Raw genomic sequence first — 9,647 nt, 5'->3', positions numbered from 1 at the left:
GAATTTACAGTGATACCATCACAGTGAATCAAAATATATATGGAAATCAATATAACAAGGATTCAAAGCTATCATTAGTGGTTATTTAAAGAACCATGTATCTAATATTTCTATAATCAACGTAAAGTGTAAAACTGTTGTCAAGTTGTATTCAGTTTAACCTGAGGTAACAAAATTGTGGTAACAAAGTTATGACTTACTCAGAAATATGAGGGAAAAAAACCCAACCTGACATAAACATTACCATTGTGGCAAGACAAAAGACTTCCCTATCATCCTTTAAGAAAGGCTTTCCTCAACTAAAAGTGAAATATAATAATGTTGTTAACCTGAAAAGCTTAATGAAAAAGACATAGTTTGAGTTTGCACTCCAGATTCTGCAGGGTAGAACTTACAAAAAACGTTTATCTAGCCTGACCAGGCAGTGGCGCAGTGGATCGAGTGTCGGACTGGAACGTGGAGGACCCAGGTTCTAACTAAACCCTGTCAGGCTTGAGCGGGGGCTCACCAGCTTCAGCGTGGCGTCTCTGGCTAGAGCATGGGATCATAGACATCCAATGCCGCTGGCTTGAAGCCCAAGCTTGCTGGCTTTGAGCCCAAGGTCTCTGGCTTGACAAGTGGTCACTAGTTCTGTAGTGCCTCCCCCCTGAAGGCACATATGAGAAAGCAATCAACAACTAAGGTGCAAGGAAGAATTGCTGCTTCTCATCTCTCTCCCTTCCTGTCCCTGTCTGTCTCTGTAAAAACAAACAAACAAAAATACATGTGCATCTGTTCACGTTTCTCCATAAAACCTGTTGAAAGGTGATTTGTGTGGTAGGTACATATACTGCTTTTGCCATGTTTTTAAAAGCGTCCAACTTAAACTGGGGATTGGGACAGAAGATAAAACTGTTGCTTATTTTATTGTAATAATAATACAAAGAGAATGTAGTGGTTATACTTGGAATAAAGATAAAAGATATGTGTTTTTACAAGCTATTCAGTTATTTTGATGTTGCTCATTGAAATGAAGAATCAGTCTACTAAACCACCTCAAACACTAATTGTTGTATAAACATAATTTGGTTTGTAATTGCTTATAATTAGTTGCTTTTCAGTTACTATTATGCTTTTCCCCAATGCTATTTAAGTTAATATAAAAGTGCCAAAAATTTTGGCAAGGTGAGTTCTTGTTGGTTTGATATAGGATAATTTTAAAAAGTGTCTATCAACTGGACTGGTCCTTTGTAAAATATATTATTTTCCTAAGCAGCCCCCTCAGATGATTTACCATAGCAGCCAAAGTGATTTTTTAAACATAAATTCAATTTGACACTTTTTAATATTTTAACATTTTAATTTTAATATTTTAACATTCTACAGTTGTTTCCTATCACACTTGAAGTCAGAATTTCTTACCTTGGCCTTTAAATCCCTGTATGATTTGGTCCCAGATTAATTGCTCTTCAAACGCATTTCCACCATTCACTCCCTGTGCCACAGTCATATGGACATTTCTCTTTTTTGGTCCTTTTCATTTGTCTGAAATGCTGTTTCTTTTCCTCTTTTCTTTTTAAAGCGAGAGGGACAGACAGGAAGGGAAAGAGATGAGAAGCATCAACTCTTTGTTGTGGCACCTTAGTTGTTCATTGACTGCTTTCTCAATCAATGAAAAATCTTGATTGGGGGGCTCCAGCAGAGCCAGTGACCCTTTGCTCAAGCCAGCCACCTTGGGTTCAAGCCAGCAACATTGGGCTTCAAGGGGTCATATCTAGGATCCCACGCTCAAAGCAGAAACCCCCCGTGCTCAAGCTGGCGACCTTGGGGTTTCGAATCTGGGGCCTCTGTGTTCCAGGCCGATTCTCTATTCACAGTGCCACTACCTGGTCAGGCTTCTTTTCCCCTTTTATGGTTTGTTCATCCTTGTCACTTAGGTCCTGGCTTAAAAATCACCTCTGCTGGGGCCCTGGCCGGTTAGCTCAGCGGTAGAGCATCGGCCTGGCTTGCGGGGGACCCGGGTTCGATTCCCGGCCAGGGCACATAGGAGAAAAGCGCCCATTTGCTTCTCCAATCCTTCCCCTCTCCTACCTCTCTGTCTCTCGCTTCCCCTCCCGCAGCCAAGGCTCCATTGGAGCAAGAATGGCCCGGGTGCTGGGGATGGCTCCTTGGCCTCTGCCCCAGGCACTAGAGTGGCTCTGGTCGCTTGAGGCAGAGTGACGCCTGGAGGGGCAGAGCATCGCCCCCTGGTGGGCAGAGCTTCGCCCCTGGTGGGCGTGCCGGGTGGATCCCAGCCGGGCGCATGCGGGAGTCTGTCTGACTGTCTCTCCCCGTTTCCAGCTTCAGAAAAATACAAAAAAAAAAAAAAAAATCACCTCTGCTGGTAGGTCACCTGTAGTGGTAGGGCATAGGCTAAGGTACTATAACAAAGAGATCCCCAAATATAGTAATAAAAAAAGATTACAGTTTATTTCTGTCTCACACAAAAGCCCAGAGATAGGCAGGTGGTAAAGGGTGAGTGAGCAGCTTGGCCCTGTGAGATCATTCAGGGATCCAAGTTCCTTCTACGCAGTCCTATCATAGAGTGAAACTTCATTCTCATGGTTGAAGCTGGCCTACGTTTGTCTATATTCCAATTGGAAAAAAGAGAAAATGGAGAAAAAACAATTTCTTTATGAAACAAGATAAGGAAATTGTAACATTAGTTCTGTTCATTGAGTCACATGTAAACACCTAGCTGCAAGGGAGGCTGGGAAATATAGTTGCTCCCTGAGTAGCTAGTTCCTGGTCAAAATTTAGGCAATTTTATTACTAAAAGAAAAGAAGGAAAGAATGGGTATGGGGGACAATCTACAGGCCTGCTGCACCTTTCCTTACCACCTAAGCTACAGTAGCCAGCTAGTCACTACCTAATACACCATTCTGCTTTAATTTTCTACATAATTCTTATTATTCTCTTGTATTTACTTGTGATTGTCAGCTCTCTCTCACCTTCAGATTATACTTTAACCTACATAAAAGCTTGTTTGTCTTTGCCCAATACCTTTTAACATTACTTCCAAAAAGTATTTTGCTTAAGGTTGGTATTCAATTGGTATTAGTTGAATAAATGAGTCTTTGTGTTCTGATATATACTACGACCCTTTCAAACCTACCTTATCTCTTAACATTCCCTCAAAATCCCCTTTATTCTTGCAATATGAAAATCTTATTCAATTTAAAATATTAGCTACAATTTCGCATAACATTCTCTAGGACAGGGGTCCCCAAACTTTTTACACAGGGGGCCAGTTCACTGTCCCTCAGATCGTTGGAGGGCCGGACTATAAAAAAAACTATGAACAAATTCCTATGCACACTGCACATATCTTATTTTAAAGTAAAAAAACAAAATGGGAACAAATACAATATTTAAAATAAAGAACAAGTAAAATTAAATCAACAAACTGACCAATATTTCAATGGGAACTATGCTCCTCTCACTGACCACCAATGAAAGAGGTGCCCTTCCAGAAGTGTGGCGGGGGCCGGATAAATGGCCTCAGGGGGCCGCATGTGGCCCGCGGGCCGTAGTTTGGGGACCCCTGCTCTAGGACAATACTCTAGCACAAATTTACTATATTAACTGTCTATTGCTGCATAACAAATCACACAAACTTAGTGGCTTTAAAAAAGCACATATTTACCTCACTATTTGTGTGGGTCAGGTGTGTTTGCACATGGCTTACTTAGCTCTGCTTCAGGGTCTCTCACAAAACTGCAAGGTATTGGTCTGTGCTGCAGTATCATTTCAGGGTCTGACCAGGAAAGGATCTGTTTCTCAGGTCACATCATTGTTGGTAAAATTCAGTTCCTTACAATCTGTTGGAGTGAGGGTCTCAGTTCCTTGCCAGGTGGGCCTCTTTATAGGTCAGTTCACACAAAGCCAGAAACAGAGAGACTGCTAGTAAGACAGAAGTTACAATTTAATATAATTATGGAAGTTCATTCCATCACCTTTGCCATATTCTAAGAAGGTTAGAAGAAAGTCACCAGTTCTACCCATACTGAAGGGGAGTGAATTCCACAGGACTTGAATACCAGAAGTTGGGGACCACTGAGTGTTGCTGTGACAATGAACTCCGCAGAGACCAGATGACATGGTCTGAGAGGCCGAGGTGAGGCAACAACCCCTGTCAGCAGACAGAGGACTGAAGCCCCACCCCCAGCCTTACTCAGATGTTTATTAGCCAGTACAAATAACTCAAGGAAGGAGACAGCAGAAGTTTTCTGGGGGTGAAGTAAAGAACAAGGAACACGCTGACTTCTAATCTCTGTTCTGAGAGCCTAAACAATTTTCTGTTGCTGAATCTTACCCTGCTGTTTTGCTGTTTCCAGTATAGGGTCAGAGAGGCCCCTGGACTCTAGTCTGCTCAGGGTGTTCACTCTAGGGTTCCTTTGCTGTCTCTAATTATTTTCCTAACTGCATGTTTTCATAGCATATTCCTATAATTGAGGACCCATCATACTCACTACCCTCTGAGAACTCCAAAAGCATTTTTAATTAAAACCACACTATTTCTAGGCCCTGGCCGGTTGGCTCAGCGGTAGAGTGTCGGCCTGGCGTGCGGGGGACCCGGGTTTGATTCCCGGCCAGGGCACACAGGAGAGGCGCCCATCTGCTTCTCCACCCCTCCCCCTCTCCTTCCTCTCTGTCTCTCTCTTCCCCTCCCGCAGCCAAGGCTCCATTGGAGCAAAGGATGGCCCGGGCGCTAGGGATGGCTCCTTGGCCTCTGCCCCAGGTGCTAGAGTGGCTCTGGTTGCGACAGAGCGACGCCCCGGATGGGCAGAGCATCGCCCCCTGGTGGGCATGCCGGGTGGATCCCGGTCGGGCGCATGCGGGAGTCTGTCTGACTGCTTCCCCGTTTCCAGCTTCAGAAAAATACAAAAAAAAAAAAAAAGGTGTTTCAAGGTTCTGATGACCCAGCAACGTTGCCCTGTACTATGACGGTCACTTAAATTTCATGTTTCTCCTGCCACCTGCTACCCCTCTGAGGCCTTCCAAAACCAAATTCTTTTTTTTTTTTTTTTTTTCCTGAAGCTGGAAATGGGGAGAGACAGCCAGACAGACTCCCGCATGCGCCCGACCGGGATCCACCTGGCACGCCCACCAGGGGCGACGCTCTGCCCACCAGGGGGCGATGCTCTGCCCCTCCCGGGCGTCGCTCTGCTGAGACCAAAGCCACTCTAGCGCCCGGGGCCATCTTTGCTCCAATGGAGCCTTGGCTGCGGGAGGGGAAGAGAGAGACAGGAGGGAGGGGGGGGTGGAGAAGCAAATGGGCGCTTCTCCTATGTGCCCTGGCCGGGAATCGAACCCGGGTCCCCCGCAAGCCAGGCCGACGCTCTACCGCTGAGCCAACTGGCCAGGGCCCAAAACCAAATTCTTCAACTAGGATCCTTGAAGCCTTCTAACCACCCTTATTTTTGGAATCCAGTGTCATCATTACCTTTGATCATGCTTGTGTGAGGAGGCAATCATGATAGCATTCCTGCTTAAAGGGAGCAAGTTTGAATCTTCATATTTTGACTCACTGCCAGGTTATTACAATGATTTGAAAGAAAAAAAATCTGTTTCTGATATTCAAATCTTTCTGATAGTCCAAAGCAAGTTCTTTCTCCTAGGTTGTCAACAATACTCTAAACCATAAACCTTTTTGGCATTTGTGTTCAGTTGCCTTTTGTATTGTGGACATAGGACAAGAGATGTGGAATATTCACCTGGGCTCCAATTGCTGTTATTTCCAGAAGTGGATGTTTGAGTCATAACTATGCCAGCAGTGTGCACTGAATTTGAAGTGACAGAAGTGACCATGTGTTTGTTTGTTTGTTTGTTTTTGAGAGAGAGGAAGGGGGAGAGAGAGAAAGCAAAATAAGAGAGAGAGAAGCATCAACTCATTGTTCAAGCTTTGTTGTGCAATTGATTGCTTTTCATATGTACCCTGACCAGGGCTAAAATTGAGCCAGTGTCCTTGGGATTGGTGACCCTGGGATCCAGCTGTTGACCCTGGTCCTCCAGGCTGATGCTTTATCCATTGTGCCACCAGCCAGGGCTGGACTGTAACTTCTTGAAGTGTTCTTTTTGCCTGCACACAACAAAGCCCAATAAGACAAACTGAAGTTGGCAGCCAAGAAAGTAAGGATTTATTAAGGAGTTGGCACCATGCCCAGAGTCACAGGTAGCTCATGCTCAAAGACCTGGTTCTTTAATAGCTTCCAGAGGATGAATTATAGCAGGGGAAAAAAATCATTAATCATGGTGACTAATAGAGTTACGATTGTGGTCTCTACTGATTGGTTGGTGCTAGGGTAGGGTGTAATTGATCATTGCATTTGGTCCTGATGTCAGCCATGGAGTTGTTCTATCCAGTGTCATGAGGATTTGTTCAGTAAGATTGTTCCACTTTTCTGCTTGACCAGGCAGTGGCGCAGTGGATAGAGCATCGGACTGGGATGCGGAAGGACCCAGGTTCGAGACCCCGAGGTTGCCAGCTTGAGCGTGGGCTCATCTGGTGTGAGCAAAAAGCTCACCAGCTTGGACTGAAGGTCGCTGACTCGAGCAAGGGGTTACTCGGTCTGCTGAAGGCCCACGGTCAAGGCACATATGAGAAAGCAATCAATGAACAACTAAGGTGTTGCAACGAAAAACTGACGATTGATGCTTCTCATCTCTTTCCGTTCCTGTCTGTCTGTCCCTGTCTATCCCTCTCTCTGACTCTCGCTCTGTCTCTGAAATAAATAAATAAATAATTTTTTAAAAATCTATAAAAAAAGATTGTTCTACTTTTCTAAGTCCAGAGCTAAAACACAACTGAGGCCCAGATACTATGTTTAGTTTGATTGAAAACTCTGTCTCAATAGTCAACAGACTCAAGACCTTGTTTCTAAGACTACTGGATGTTGACCAGAACCTCATTGTCCTGAGGGCTTAATGATTAAGCAAGGGAGAGGGAGGTGGGTAAGTCAGGGCTCTAGGTGAGGCCAGTTTGAGTCAAAGAAAAAGAAAAAAACAAAGCCAAAATAAAAGTGCCTATTAAAAAAAAAGTATTTTGTGCAGTTACACTAACAACTTTTTTTTTTTTTTTTACAGAGACAGAGGGTGAGTCAGAGAGAGGGATAGACAGGAATGGAGAGAGATGAGAAGCATCAATCATTAGTTTTTCATTGCTCGTTGCAACACCTTAGTTGTTCATTGATTGCTTTCTCATATGTGCCTTGACCGCGGGCCTTCAGCGGACTGAGCGACCTCAAGCTGGTGGGATTTTTGCTCAAACCAGATGAGCCCGCGCTCAAGCTGGCGACCTTGGGGTCTCGAACCTGGGTCCTCTGCATCCCAGTCCGACGCTCTATCCACTGCGCCACCGCCTGGTCAGGCACTAACAACTTTTGACAGCTGTAATTTAAAGGCCCAAACCCCAACTGTTCTTTAGTCTTCCTATGCCAGTGGTAAACATCACATTTTCTTAGGGATTTTTAATATCTTGGGTCCCAACAGCCAGTCTATCTCAAAAAAAACCTAAACCTGTCAGATTGAAATTAAAAAAGCCCTCATTTTCTGAGGACAAATATTTACAGAAATGCAATTATTGTTGTCTCCTGATTATGGTAAAAAAAATTTTTATTCAGTGATAGGAGGGGAAGCAGAGAGAGAATCCCACTTGCACCCTGATTGGTATCCACATGACCAGCCCACCAGGGGGCAAAGCTCTGCCCATCTGGGGTGTTTCTCTGTTGCTCAGCAACTGAGCTCTTAGTGCCTGAGGCAGAGGCTATGGAGCTATCCTCAGTGCCTGGGGCCAACTTGCTCCAATTGAACCATGGCTATAGGAGGGGAAGAGAGAAAGGGAGAGAGAGAAGTAAGGGGCTAGGGGTCAAGAAGCTGATGGGCACTCCTCCTGTGTGCCCTGACCAGAAATTGAACCCGGGACAGCCATATGCCAGGCCGATGCTCTACCACTGAACCAACCAGCCAGCAGATTATGGTAAATTCTTAAGGGAAGTATTGGGACAAAGTTTTTTGAATATTCAATTTATAAATTCTTAGGGAAGCCTGGCCTGTGATAGCATAGAGCAGTGGTAGTCATCCTGGTCCCTACCGCCCTCTAGTGGGCGTTCCAGCTTTCATGGTGGGTGGTAGCAGAACAACCAAAGTATAAATGAAAAGATAGATTTAACTATAGTAAGTTGTTTTATAAAGATTTATTCTGCTAAACTTAGCGAAAATCCAACATAAAGTACTTGGTAAGTAATTATTATTATATGCTTTAACTTGCTGTAACTCTGCTTTATAAATTTTATAAAGTAAAGTTACTTCCCTACTATATAAATCACCATTACTGTGAAACAAGTGGGCGGTTAGAAAATTTTACTAACAGAGATACAAAGTAGGCGGTAGGTATAAAAATGTTGACTACCCCTGGCATAGTGGATAAGGCATCAACCTGAATGTTTAGGTTGTGGGTTCAAAATCCTGGGCTTGCCTGGTCAAGGCACATACAAGCAAGAAGTTAACAACTAAAATGAATCAACTATGAGTTGATACTTCTCGCTCCCCCACCCTTCATCTCTCTGTAAAGTCAATAAATAAAATCTTAAAAAAAAATCTTGCCTGATCAGGCAGTGGCACAGTAGATAAAACATTGACCTGGAAGACGGAGGACCCAGCTTTGAAGCCCTGAGGTCGCCAGCTTAAACACAGGCTCATCCGGCTTGAGTGCAAGGTCACCAGCTTGAGTGCAGGGTTAATAACTTGAGTGTGGGATCATAGATATGAACCTGTGTTTGCTGGCTTGAGCCCAAATGTTGCTGGCTTGAAGCCCAAGGTCACTGGCTTGACCAGGGGTCACTGGCTCAGCTGGAGAAACCCCGGTTAAGGCACATATGACAAAGCAATCAATGAACAACCAGAGTGCTGCAACTATGAGTTGATGCTTCCCGTCTGTCCCTGTCTGTCTGGCTGGCTTTCTCTCTAAAAAAAAGAAATTCTTAGGTAAAATTATCTCTATTCTTCCCCTCTCCCCAGGTCTAATGTCTAATTGCTGAAAATGGAATCAAATTGTTATCTTCTAGAATCTAGAGTTTGGAGGCTTCTACTCTATAGAAACTTAGTAGCTCCAAGTGAAAGACCTCAATCTACATTGTGACATTTGAGGCTCATTTAAAATAAAAAAACAAAAACAAAAACATTCAACTTTGTTGTCCTGTGGTGAGGCCTATGAGTCCAGAAGTCAAGTGCTTACCATTCAGTAGTGCTTCATGCTTATACTAATAGCCACATATTAGATATTTGAAGAAAGATATTTAAAGATAGATAGATCAAAGTAAACAAGAGAAAAAGAAACCAGAGGAAAAAGAGATAAAGTAGGAAGCAGAAGTAAATTTTCAAGAAAAACGATCACAATTATATTCCATAGGAATAAGGGAAGATGTTCTATCCACAAAAACAAACCAGCCTTACCAGACAGTGGCGCAGTGAATAGAGTGTTGGACTGGGATGCAGAGGACTCAGGTTCGAAACCCGGAGGTCACTGGCTTGAGTGAGGGCTCACCAGCTTAAGTGTGGGGTCACTGACTTGAGCGTGGGATTGTAGACATGATTCCATGGTTGCTAGCTTGGAGCCCAAGGTCATTGG

The sequence above is a fragment of the Saccopteryx bilineata genome, chromosome 12 (assembly GCF_036850765.1).
Source record: "Saccopteryx bilineata isolate mSacBil1 chromosome 12, mSacBil1_pri_phased_curated, whole genome shotgun sequence".
In the NCBI taxonomy this organism is placed as follows: Eukaryota; Metazoa; Chordata; class Mammalia; order Chiroptera; family Emballonuridae; genus Saccopteryx; species Saccopteryx bilineata.
The sequence above is the reverse complement of the archived record's forward strand: the minus strand, read 5'-3'. Positions refer to the sequence as shown.